The 12,739-nt window shown below is 42.7% G+C and overlaps 1 long non-coding RNA gene across 4 annotated transcripts in view; it reads left to right on the forward strand.

Annotated features, from left to right (window-relative positions):
- Positions 1-969: 969 nt before the first annotated feature.
- LOC146442933 (uncharacterized) overlaps positions 970-12,739 on the forward strand; it is a 30,791-nt gene continuing 19,021 nt past the window's right edge. For all 4 annotated transcript variants that reach the window (XR_014849501.1, XR_014849503.1, XR_014849505.1 and 1 more), the window contains exons 1-2: positions 970-1,520; positions 2,883-2,968. This is a non-coding gene — a long non-coding RNA (uncharacterized LOC146442933). The remainder of the gene's footprint in view (positions 1,521-2,882; positions 2,969-12,739) is intronic.

Consider the following 12,739-nt stretch of genomic DNA (forward strand, 5'->3'; position numbering starts at 1 on the left):
AATGAGATGCAGGATCTGCCACCTAAGTTAGACTGGGGCTCTGAACTGTTCCTTTTCTTCCACTGAGTGTCCAAACCATATGTGGACAATAAGCATCCAACTTCCATGTTTTTGAGATACTGTACAAGCTCCTCTCCCATCGTGGGTCTGCTTTAACAAAAAAAAAAAGCCAAAACTAAAGTATAAGTAGGTTGCAACCAATGACTTGAACACTAGAGTCATACCTCAAGTAAGCAGTACCTATGTACCATAGCATATATGGCTTTGATCTTCATTTATTAATTGTTCACCATGCTTTTACCTCGTTTGCTTGCATACAACTAACCACACAACTAAAATGAACCTATTGCTTTCCCTCTCCCAAAATTCTTACACCTTGAAATATGGCTTACCTTGATATTTTGCAGGGTGGTGGGGGGCTTGGGTCACGAAGATGTGAAGGAAAAAGAAAGTAAAATTAATCCACTGAGTTTCTTGAGTTGGGTTAGGAACATACCCAAGCCACGTGGGTTTATTTGCTGTTACTAGTTAAAAAGGTACTGACATCTTTGCTTATTGGCTCTCAAATTCATGGGATGAGATGGAACCTTCTTCTTTACAGGAACTTAATTTCAAACCATGTGGGAGAATGTTAACAGCCTGTAGCATTTATTTTAGTATCACTTCTTGCAGCTAGTCGCAGTGGCAGGTTAGACAGCAAACTACTGAGTTCTCCAACTTCATTGTCTCTGGATTCCTGTGCACATTCCCTTACCTCGGTGCATTTTAGTGAAAGGATTCCCTATGTTGAACCCAAGAGACCCCCAGCACCTGGGGAAAGCAAAACAGTGGCAAATACTAAAGGTTCTCTGCAGAGAACCTTTGCTCACATTTTTGGCAGTAGCTTTATAGGGGCCCATACTCCACCTATGAAATGGTAAGCTGGATGGTACTGAAGAAGAGTATTTTTTAGTCCAGAGAAAGCTTTTCCTCAGAGGGTGTGTCTAGGGAGAAGAGGATGCTTTGAGGAAATGTTGGAGACACTCTTCTCAGAATCCACTTCTGTCTGCAGCTGGTGTTCCTGCCTTGAACAAAATGCAGACAGATGCACATACTTCTCCTAATGCACAGCTAGCTTTGTTTTTAGTAAGCCTTTTGGGGCACTACTAGCCCCTGCCAGATATGCCACATACTATAGAAACCAAGTGATGGAAAATATTGCCCAGAGAGGGTGTGGCGTGTGCCTCATTGGGGATATTCCAGAACCATCTGGACACAATTCCGTGCCATGGGATGACCCTGCTTGGTCAGGGGGTTGGACCAGATGAGAGACTTTTGTCCCTTCCAACCTGACCCATTCCGTGATCCTGTATTTTTTTAGTCAGATTCCTAGAGAAGGAGGCAGATCCAAGGCCTTTTTTAAAGCACATGAAATTTCAGAAGGATCTGAAGACGAAATGAGAAATCAAGTTTCATATCTTGTTCCTCAACTGTCAGACACTGAGCAGATCCTGCCTCAAAACAGTCTTCATGTACGTAAGGTAAAAATAAAACATTCTGCTGGCTACACCCACACGTCTCCTCGCTATTAATGCTCAGAGGAAGTAGAGAGATGAGACCAACCCCCTGCAGATTAGAAACTATAGAAAAATCCCACCTGAGAGTTACTTACTCCCCTCCAGATGACAAAAAAAAAAAAAATCAATCCTGCCACTCTGCTTTCTCTTTCAGTCTCTTTGAAAATTGCAACTTCCCCTTTTGCATTTCTGATGTCTGCTGCATAGTCTACCAACAGGAGTGCAATTTGAGGCCCCTGCTATGCCTTCCGTGCAAAATCATGGATTAAACACCCTGCCCTTGTTTGTTACAAGCCCTTTTCTCTACATCCCAAAGTTAATGACATTCCACTGTTAAATAATCCAACGTACAGCAAGTGCTTGTAATAAGGAGCATTTTTTTCAAGTGCTTTCTAGAAATACCCTGTTGCAAATTCCCAGTGGAAGTAGAAAGCAAAGTGGCTTTTGTGGGACCATGTGATTACATGCAGCCTAATGCCAGATTTTCACAGGACCAGATCATTTAACCACAAATATACACTCTGGGTTAAGCATTGCTCCCTGGGCTCCCATTTCTATCAAGCTTGCCAGTGCATATGATGCTGTGAAGAGACCAACAACCTCTGCTACACCTTGACATTGTCCAGCTGATTTATAATTACTTTTAAAACAAACATGACCAGTGGAATGAATTTGTTAGTTCACACTTTGCACCTTGTAGCTGTGGCAGTTTCCATCCAGCCCTGTGGATGTTACAAAGGGTTGAAAACTGATAAAAGTGCTGTGGTTTAACCCTAGATAGCAACTAAGAACCATACCTCCTTTTCCTCGTGAGACTGGGAGGAGAATTGGAAAAAATGTAAAGCAAGTGGGTTGAAATAGTCTAGTGATTGAAATAGAATGAAACATAGTACTGATTGTAATGAAAAAGGGAGACAACAAAAAAGAGAAATAAACCCCAAGAAAGAAAAAGTCCTGTCTAGTTGTCCCCCTGTGCCACAGGCCAGAACAGAGCCCAAAAAAGTCTCCCTCTAAAGTGAATGGGCCACTTCAGGTTTGGACTGTTTCACTCGGCACTGAGAGCAGGAACCCTGAAGCAACACTAGATGGAGGCTCTGTCCACCAAGGTACCTGGGCCCTGCAAACACCGAGCTGGCAAAACATCTTCTGGCACTGCTGATGCAGTTCCTTGTGCTACCTTGATGTGAGCCTCCACTACAGGTAGAAAACGGGGCTTCTAAAAGATTAGAGGATCAGGATCTGTTTTCCTAGGAATTAGGCACTCTCCACTGATGAGAGCTTCTCAAAAGTGTCCTCTGGTTTTCACTTCTCATTTGTGTCTCCCAGGTCTCTGCTTCACCCCTTCACTCCCTGAGACTGGAGGACTGTGTTTTAACAGGGCTATGAAATTATCTGGCTAGTCACAAATTCAGGTAAGTTCTTTTTATAGCCTTGGACGAGTCCTTCAAGTTCTGAATCATTTTTTCTGGATACTTAAGAGGAATAATAGAAACTCCCAAAGGATGTGATTAATATTACAGTGTGCCTGGGCTGCAAGAATGCTTCACCAGGTTACCTCTAGATACTGTAAAATGGGATAAGAGACCTACACCTGTCCTTGCCTTTACCTATATCTGCCTTCTCCTCATGCCTAAAGACTTTTTTAAAAAGTGCACAATGTTCACCTCCACAGCATAAAAAATGTATTGATCCAACAACATCAGCAAGTTAACTGTAGCTGTGTTTTTTAAGCTAGGTGAGCAAAACAAAACAGCTGCTATGAACTTTAATATACTACCACATTAATGCCATACAGATAAAAGCACAAACCCCATTATCTCAGGCTCTAAGATATATATTAAAATCATTAATTCATGAGACAAATACTGTAGGTTTTGCATTGTATCATAGCCAGGAATAGCACCATGGAACTTCTATCAACAGTAAACTATTAAACCTTCCTGCAAGTCTAATTGAATCATCAAAAACTTCTCTGAAAACAATATAACACACAGTTACATTAGATAGTCTCAAACAAGCACAGATTTTGGGGAACTTGTAAAGCGAGTTTACTTCTTGCCTATATTGAGGATATATTTTTAAGATACAGATTGTTTCTGAACTCAGCATTTCCTAAGGGCACCTTAAAGTACAATTCAACAATGACTTCAAAGCTTTACTTTCATCTTTGCACAGTGTATCTGGTTTTCTGTGAAATAAATACATATTCTACCATTATTTCTTAAAATAACAGTGCTGGAGGATCCTATATAGACTCTTGGAGTCTCTCTCTACATACAAGTAGTCCACTGACTTCCACTTAAGTGAAGTTTTTTTATTTAGCAAAAGTCACAGGACACAGTGATAAAGGAATGAATATGTCTTGCTAGACATGAGTTAAGCACCTTAGTCTGAACTTGTTTTGAAGTCTGCCTTGCCTTAAGACCAGCTTTTAATGAGATAAACAACCAGATGTAATGCCAGTCACTTCCCTTCATATGCACTGGGAATGGTGTCTCTTGGCTGTGACAGACCATTGCACTACTGGAAGCAAAGCAAAGCAAAGCAACGCAAAGCAAAGCTCTTATGTTTTCATTGCCACCTCTTTTCTCACTCCCACAGCTGTACTGACCCTGCAGAAGTAGCCTTGTACCCTCCTTATCTCTCAGAAAAGCCAACATGGTGGTTCATCAATCACAGTTTTTAAGGTTGGAAGAGACTAAGATCATCCAATCATTAACCCAGCACTGCCAAGTTCATCACTAAAACCATGTCTCCAAGCGCCACATCTACACGTCCTTTAAATACCTACAGGGATGGTGACGTAGCCACTTCCCTGGGAAGCCTATTCCAGTGTTTGACTACCCTTTCTGTGAAGAATTTTTTCCTACAATGCTAAGGTTTTCCTCATAATTAAGGTTTTGCTTAGCATAACATGAATCTTCAATGGTCATTTCATTGTCAAAAAGGTCCACAAAGTTAATATCATAGGTTTTAGACATCAGCAATAAACTTAATATCCATGAGAGGAGCAGTATCACCAGATGAAAATTGGTCATATTCTGTGCTGAGCTCTGGCGTATAAACAGAGCAGAGGTGAGATGGGAAGATGCAAAAATTCCAGCCTCAGCATGCAGAAGCACAGAGGTCACAGCGCTGGCACAGGCACAAGAAAAGGAAGAGGAAGGCTAAGCCATTGGCTGAAATGTTGTACCAGACAGAAAGCACAAGACCACTGGTCTCACACAGACAATTAGCAGATACAGAACTATGTGTTTCGAGTAAAGATGCTGCTGAAATGGAGAACTCAACTACCTCATGGCTGAAGGGCAAACCTACCATTTCCCTTCACTACTTAGAGGAAAAGTGTGCCATCTGAACCTGGAGAGCCCAGGGCAGGCTTCCTCTCAGTGGGGAGGTACCTGTCAGCTTATTAACAGTATTTTGCATGAAAATCTGACACATGGAAAAGAGCAAAAGGCTGCCTTACTGGAAACACCCTGGCCCCAGCACTTGGGCCCATGCTAGCCCCGCCATGTCTCTCTAACATGCCTCTTTTCTCTGCTTGGGCCCTATCTAGGAGCCTGCAGCGCCTTCCCTGGGCATCTCAGTTTACCAGAAATGCCTAAACTGTGTCTCTTAAGTTGATGGGTTAGATATAAACTATAGCTGCCAGGCACAATCAAAAGTCACAACAGAGAGTCAGGGCCACTGGAGATATCTGATAACCAAACAGCACCAAGGCAACACAAAGAAGAATTGGACTAAATAAGCAGAGACCTCCAATATAAGCACAAGCTGTGGCAGGTCAGGTTTGCGGAAGTTCCCCCAAAGACCCCAGAGGACACCCAGTGGTGGACCTAAACACTAATTGTAGAGCACCCCGCCTTGCACATGGCCTGAGGCAGAGGGGCTACATGTGGGAACCCTGGTTCAAATCTTTAGGAGGGTCATCTGGTCTCTCTGTAGGAATTGATCTCTCAGTTACCGAGCCTCAGCAGCTCTACAGCAGTGCTCATGCTTCAGCTGCTGGCTCCTGGGCTGGGGGGACAGGGAAGGCCTCAGCAACTCTGGGCACACCTGGGGTTAGAGAGGTGATGTGGGGAGGTGGGAGCATGACAACTATTGCAAGAACTATTTGCTCCAGTTCATTAAAAGGGCCTTCCACATCCCCACTCAGGAGATGGCCCTGCTGTGATATACATGCTGGGCCAGGACTCTACCCATCTGTGCTGCCCCTCTGCTGTTTCTTCCTCTCACCAAGGTCTTTCAAAAGAGCAATTAATGCCACAGGAACCAGGGCCTGAAGAAATCAGAGGGTGCTAAGATGGTTGTGTTTCTTGTCCTCATCAGCCCACAAATGAAGACATAAGCTTGACCAGGGATTGATTTTCTTGTAGCAGGCTGAGCATGTAGCTGCAGTTCCTCAGAGGGACTTTAGGAAGCAAGAACCCCAAAAGCATTTTACATACAAAGCTGGCTGCTCTGCTCTCAGGCATTACATTGCTTCCAGATGCATTATTTGGAGCTATGGTGCAATCCAGTGGCTGGTTTGGACAGTATCACGGTGATACTGTACAAACTAATCCACTGCAATCCACCTAAGACATCTTTAGAAAGCACCTAAAGAGAGCTGCAATACCTCAGAGCCTGCAGAGAAGCAACGACATCTATCAATGAGTGATCTTAAAGAGATGCATAGAAGATTGATGGTTTTTTAGAGAGGCTCAGGACTGCGTTGTTGGAATCAATAAATTCTTCAGGTGCAATACTCCCTCACAGAACTGTACAACCCTCACCAATATTTTTCCGAGTCTGATTTCTCTGTGGTGCTGAGCACACTGGCACCAAGACCACTGTGCTCTGGAGCAGAAAACATGTCCCAGACCAGGGAGCACACTACTTCCACAGCAGCTCTCCAGCAAGGAAGGGGGTCACTATCTAAAAAGCATTAACACTGCCACCATCAGAAATAAATCAACATTTAAAATATGTTGCTTTTCTAAGGGCTAGCTTCTGGAGGCTGGAATGTGGATGTATTAGATCTGCTACCATAGGCATTTTGGCCTGGAGAGCACATGGAGAGATGCAAAGCGGACCTGCAGGATTCTCATCTGAAGAGGAAATGGTGTAGGCTTGCTACCAGTGCTCATACAAGGAATCACAGAGATGAGGCCATAGAAATCCCCCAGAAATAGAATGTTTTTCTGAAGCCTGACTGTTACCCAGTGAAGGGTGAAGAAGGATCTCATAACTCTGAGAAGTACCTTTGGGCTCCCACTCTGGGAAAGCATCATCTTGAGGCAGTGACTTGAGCAAATCTTACATGGTGCTCCTGAAAAACCTCTGCTGGGAAGGGAAGCATTTATGCTGAGTAGACTGCTTACTCTGTGTAGTTTTTACATGTGGTTCAGTGTGGAGAAAAAGGAGAGGAGGTGTTGCTGAAGGAAGCTGATCACCACTTTTGACCATATGAGATGGGGAAATTGTCTTCTGGCAAGCAGGGCTGTAATATGAGTATGTCCAAGGAAATGCTCAAGTCTGGGATGATCTCCTTCTCATCTTCACCTCCCACATCAACAATTCTTGGCCATGCAAAAAGGAACCCAAGAAACAGATCCTGAACCCCAATAAGGTTATGATGGAAATCTTTCTTTGTAGCTTGTAGAGCCAACAAGCTTGGTCAAAAAGGCAACTGCAGCTAGATTAATGAGGGAAAAAAGAAATTATAGTGGAAAGAGCAAACAGCATAGCCCTTTTGAGTCAGCCCTGTGTCTCACTTCTTAAGCATGCAGCCTGGTCACCGGCACACTTTTGAGGGAGCATCTCCTTACATGAAGCCAGCTTGTGTCATAGAATGTCCCAATGAACTGACTGGCAGAGTTATGGTATGGCAGAAGAAATTAAAACAGTGTAGTCATCTGTATTAGAAAAGACAGAGGGCTAATCCCAGAACATGCCAAGAGAAGAGAAGGAAGATTACAGGTTTAATTTAAAGTATCCTCTGTGAAAAGAACAAACAAGCAAAAAAAACCACCACCCACACACAAATTCCTAAACTCCACTTAACAAGCAGGAGGTAAATATATGACAATTTCAAGGATAAGGAAAAACCGATCTTATCTTCCTGTGTATGCAACTATTTAGCAGTGACTTGGGGCTATATTTGAATACTCCTGCAAACCAAACTAAGACTGACACATCCACTGCATTTGAAACCACACACTAAAATTGCAGCATTACCACCCAAGAACCCCTGCCCACACACAAAAGTTAAGAAACAACTGTAGGAAGATGCAAAAGGTGGAATATCAAATTTGTTCTTCAGTGCAAGTAAGCCATTAAGTGGTTCTTGCTGACAAAAAGCTGGGTTTGCCCAAGTCTGGACAGTAACCATACACTAGGCCTTTTGAAACTGCACATGGAAAAAGGAGGCATCAACGTGCATTTTCTTCTCCTGATAAGTGTGGCACCACTTTTACTCTATTTCAACATCATTTGCTGATCCCAGGCTGACAGGGCCAGATCCTGAGCTGTGCCAGATGCTGCAGTCTCAGATTGCAGAAGACTCTCTGATGCTCCATGGATGAGCTTAATGGAATGATCTAAATGGATCCATACATTGTGGATGTGTCTATAGCACCTTGCAGGGCTTGACCCATGCAAGACCAATTTCAAAATAATAGAGCTTTCTGTCAATGACCAGCAATTATTTGCTAATAGGAAGTCAAAGAGGGACAAGTGCTGCCACAGGTTGTTTGGCTGCATCCAGATCTGACAGAGTGAAACTTAGCACCCAAATGTCATTTTGCGCAGCGACAGAGTCTTTGGTGTTTGTCCCAAGAGAGGGAGAAATGAATCTGGAAAATAACCAACACCCCAAGCTTGTTTTTCTCAGCAATGTTCATCATATCCCAGAGAGTGCAGCTGATCGCCCTCTGCCTCACTGTGCACAGCAGAGGCTGGGGAGCTGCAGGAATGTTTGTGCAACAAAAGCCTTTCTTCCTCCCCTCAGTCAACATGCCCTGGGAATCTGGAGTTTTCTTCAGAAAGCTTTTATCAACTTGAGCACTGCCTGGTTTGTTAGCTGTAACGTATACTTGGCTGCCAATGCTCCTCACTTCTGGAGTGGATGACACAAAAAAAAAGCTGTTAAAAATAATTTTAAAAGCCAATTTTGCCCAAAAATTGAGACCATTTGTATGACAAATCAGGTTTTAAATTGAACCAGTGAAACTGAAATTGTTTTCCTCCTTTACCTTGACATATTCCTCCCCTCACAAGTCTCATAAAATTCTCCACTCAAGAGCTGTATGCAATTTTTCCTTCAGAACAGTTTCTGTTCGCCCTCCTTCCCCAAGGAGGTTTGAACAAGATTTAAGAATAGGGTCATTACAAAGCTGCGGTACACATCTGGGGTGAGATTTTGGAATCACAGAACAGCTTGGGTTGGAGGGGACATTAAAGACCATCCAGTTCCAGCCCCCTGCCATGGGCAGGGACACCTCTCTATCCCAGGTTGCTCAGAGCCCCATCCAGCCTGGCCTTGGACACTTCCAGGGATGGGACGACCACAGCTTCTGTGGGCAACCTGTGCCAGGGCCTCAGCACCCTCACAGGGAAGATGTTTTTCTACTATCTAATCTAAAGTGCATTTGAAGTCAGTTGAGTTTTGCCTTTAAATGGTTTGCATCTTTTGTCTGCTTTAGCACCCACGTGCCATCCTGCTTCCAATTTTTAGGTGCAGCATTTTCATTTCTACTTTTCCTACTCCATTTTACCATGTAAAGGGATTGCCTGTGTATACCCCAAGAGTTACCAACTTCTCCAGCTTCCGGTAGTGTCTTATCTCCCAGATGACTGTGTACCCATGAGGATTAAGAATGCAGTGGCTTAATAATTCACAGCCAGTGCAATATTTCTGACAGACAGACATTGCTGTAGAGAACTGGAGAGCACAAATACCATTACATGTATTTTAACATATAACTGAGGGTAAGATCCAGAAGCTCACAAACTAACAACATTTACATCTGTATCTAGAAAATACCCAGTTTGTTATAATGAAAAACAGAACATTATAATCCTGAATTTCCACAGAACTACTGAAAGTGAGAAAATAAATTAAATTTTCCTGTTAGGAAATCAAGCCTAATGTCTTCCAGTTTTTTGATTGGAAGAGATAAATGAAGCATAAAGCAGAGATACTTGCTCTTGGGGGTTACTGAACATATTCAGGCCTGACTGAGCATGAGAAATTTCAGAGGGATCTAAACTATCCACAATAATGGGCAATAAAAAGGTCAAAGCTGGTAAGAACACATGGACTGGAAGAAAATGAAGTCATGGAAGTGTTCAGAGCTCATAAGGTATTAAAGAGGTAACATCAACTAAAGAAAGTGAGACTAGTGACACTGTAAATGTCAGCGAGGATTGCTCTTGAGGAGGAATGCCAAACAAGACATGTAGCTAGATAGGAAGTGGATGCATAAGAATAAATTAGCATGTATAGACCTAAATCAGTGGTGCAGCTACATTAAAAGAATGCAATGACCCCAAAACTAAATAAATGTTACAGATGCATTGCTAATTTAAATTCAGTCAATCATCCTCCAACACACTGCCTTCTCTTGCTGTGCACATCAAACCTTCAAGCAAAAGACAATCCACTCAACAATTTGAAATGTAAGAGACAGGTAAGAATATTATCCCTATGTTCTGAAGAGGTATAAAGTATTAAGTGACTTAAATCTATGCAAAAAGCCCTCAGAGGACATGGAATTAAGTCACCTCAGTCTCTGAGTTCCAGCCCAGCAATCTGATCTGACTAATCTTCATTGTAATGACAACAGTGCCCTAAGAATTCTCCTCAAATCCTCATTTCCAAACCCAGAGTTCAGAGGGTTAGGATTTTTAAAGGAATGCATTTTAAAATATAGCTAAAACTCTGCCTAAGACTATTTGCCTTTGCAAGGGAAAAACATATATCATCCTAAAATAATTAGGAAATAAATATATTCTGGAAGAGTTCACAACCTTAACTGAAAATGCTGATACAGACACTCAGTAAAACAAATACAGGCTTAACCTCCAATGCCTCATCTTACAAAGGCAAGCAAGTAACAATAAACTTCTGGCAGGTTTATTAGCCCAGCAGTTCCACAGCTGTTCAAACACCCAGTTTTCCCTTCCCTCTCTCCTGTAGCTTTGGCAGAGCATCCTGGCAGCTCCTTTCTCAGGTAGGCAATCCTGCTATGGGCAGACAAGCATCCAACTTGCTACTCCAATGATGCAACACATCAGAGTGGGCATCATTTGGGAAAGAATAGGCTGTTCTCATTATTTAATTACTAGTCAAGTTCCCTGCCTGGAGAAATGGAAAATGCCAGTGCGATTATGACACTGAGATACCTTGTTAAAGCCAGCTTCTTTCTGCTGATCACCCCAAGAAGTGCCTTCTGAGGGTGATATAGAGGATAAGCAGGATCTTTAAGCAAGGGAGGGGAATACAGAGAGAGAACTCATTAGCCTGATTGAGAATCCAAATTTAACTATTGTTTTCTATGGAGCAACTAGGCCAACAGCACAGCACCTGGGGGAATTTGCATCCACTTTTTTGTGGTATCTGGGACCACACAAAGCATTTGAACCACTTTCTGGGACTTCTCTCAATAGTTAGGGGAGTTGAACCACTTGGTATCATCTCAATCCCCCAGAGGTCCCTATTCCATCAGTAACATCAGAGAACAGGCAGAGCCAAAGGTCCGTCAGGCCATATGGAGTGACTGGGATCCACCTTGGATACCTCCAGTGCTCTTCAGCACAAAATATATTTCTTCTCCTTTTAAAAGTGTGTTTTTGATTTTGCAGAAAGGTGCAAACAAGACTGCAAGTGCAAACCAAGCACTTTATTCTCCTGGAGAGCAAAACGGCTAGGATTTATGTATTATTAAAAAGGCTGCATATGTTCTTTGCAGCATTGCTGGCTCAATTGATATCTGGGTTTCTGCTCCCTGCCTCCAAATTTTGGTACTTTTCTCAAAGTTCTGACAGTCACACCTCTGCAGACCAGAGCTCAAAATTAACATTAAAGACTTTCTGATATCTTAATTTTTCTGATATCTTAATTTTTATATTATCCTAGTAAAGGGACAATCTATACATCTCTAACCCGAACTGTAGAGAGATCAGTTACTTTCACATGCTCACGTCTGTATAATGGCCTTATGAGAAGGTGGCTCACAGCTCTTCTGCTATCACACCTCAGAGGTTCAGATTTAGTCAAAAGCACCATCAAAACCAGTGTGCCAGGAGCTAACTGAATAACAAAAGTAGTTTTCTGCATTTCTATGCCAGAAAAGCCCTCTATTTGGACAGCATTATTTGCAGCCAATTATTCTGCTATTTCCAGCAGTGCTACAGGGAGCTGTATTACTTCTCCACAGAGCTCAGGAACCATTCATTAGGTTAGTCTCTTTTACTCTCCCAGTTCCTTTTGCTTGCATAATGTTCACCCTGTAGTGCCAAATGACAGGAGCTTTAAGTGCTATCTGTTGCTCTGTATTACCCCTCATAGGACTTTGGAAACTGTCCTAACCAGGGAAAAGAACAGCTTTTGATTCTTGGATTAGGACAAAGTGCCACAATTTATCATAACAGTAGAAGGGTGGAGAGGAGTAACTGGCATACTCAGAATGCCCCTTTAGGGCAAAGCTGAAGTGACAGTGCCCTGTAGCAGCATTTGCAAGTTCAAAGTCCATCACTTCATATTTGTGCAAGAACCTGCACTATTCTCTTTGACATGTATTTCTCCTTTGTAATGACTCTGTGGATTGTCTCTGAGATCAGCATACCCCTGACCTGCCTGCACTGGGATTACTAGTAGGAGGATCACAAATTTAGGTAGTCTCATTCATATTTGTGCAGCATTTGAAGCCAAGGAACACTGGGCTTGGCCAGTAAGACCACCACATCCGGTTTTACAATTTTCTATCATACCTGTCTACACTTTTTAACATAAACTTGAAGGAGAGACAAAATTCCACCCTATCACTGTTGCAATACGGAACTGAACTCTAACTTCAGATATTTTCACCCTGCTCAAGTAGGGAGGTTGGACCACATGACCCCACTGGTGGTCCCTTCCAACCTTAATCATTCTGTGATTTTCAGGGTCTTCATAGCAAGCCTGCTGAGTTTATAAT

The sequence above is a fragment of the Lichenostomus cassidix genome, chromosome 1Ab (genome assembly GCF_008360975.1).
Source record: "Lichenostomus cassidix isolate B80296 chromosome 1Ab, HeHo_3.0, whole genome shotgun sequence".
Taxonomy (NCBI): domain Eukaryota; kingdom Metazoa; phylum Chordata; class Aves; order Passeriformes; family Meliphagidae; genus Lichenostomus; species Lichenostomus cassidix.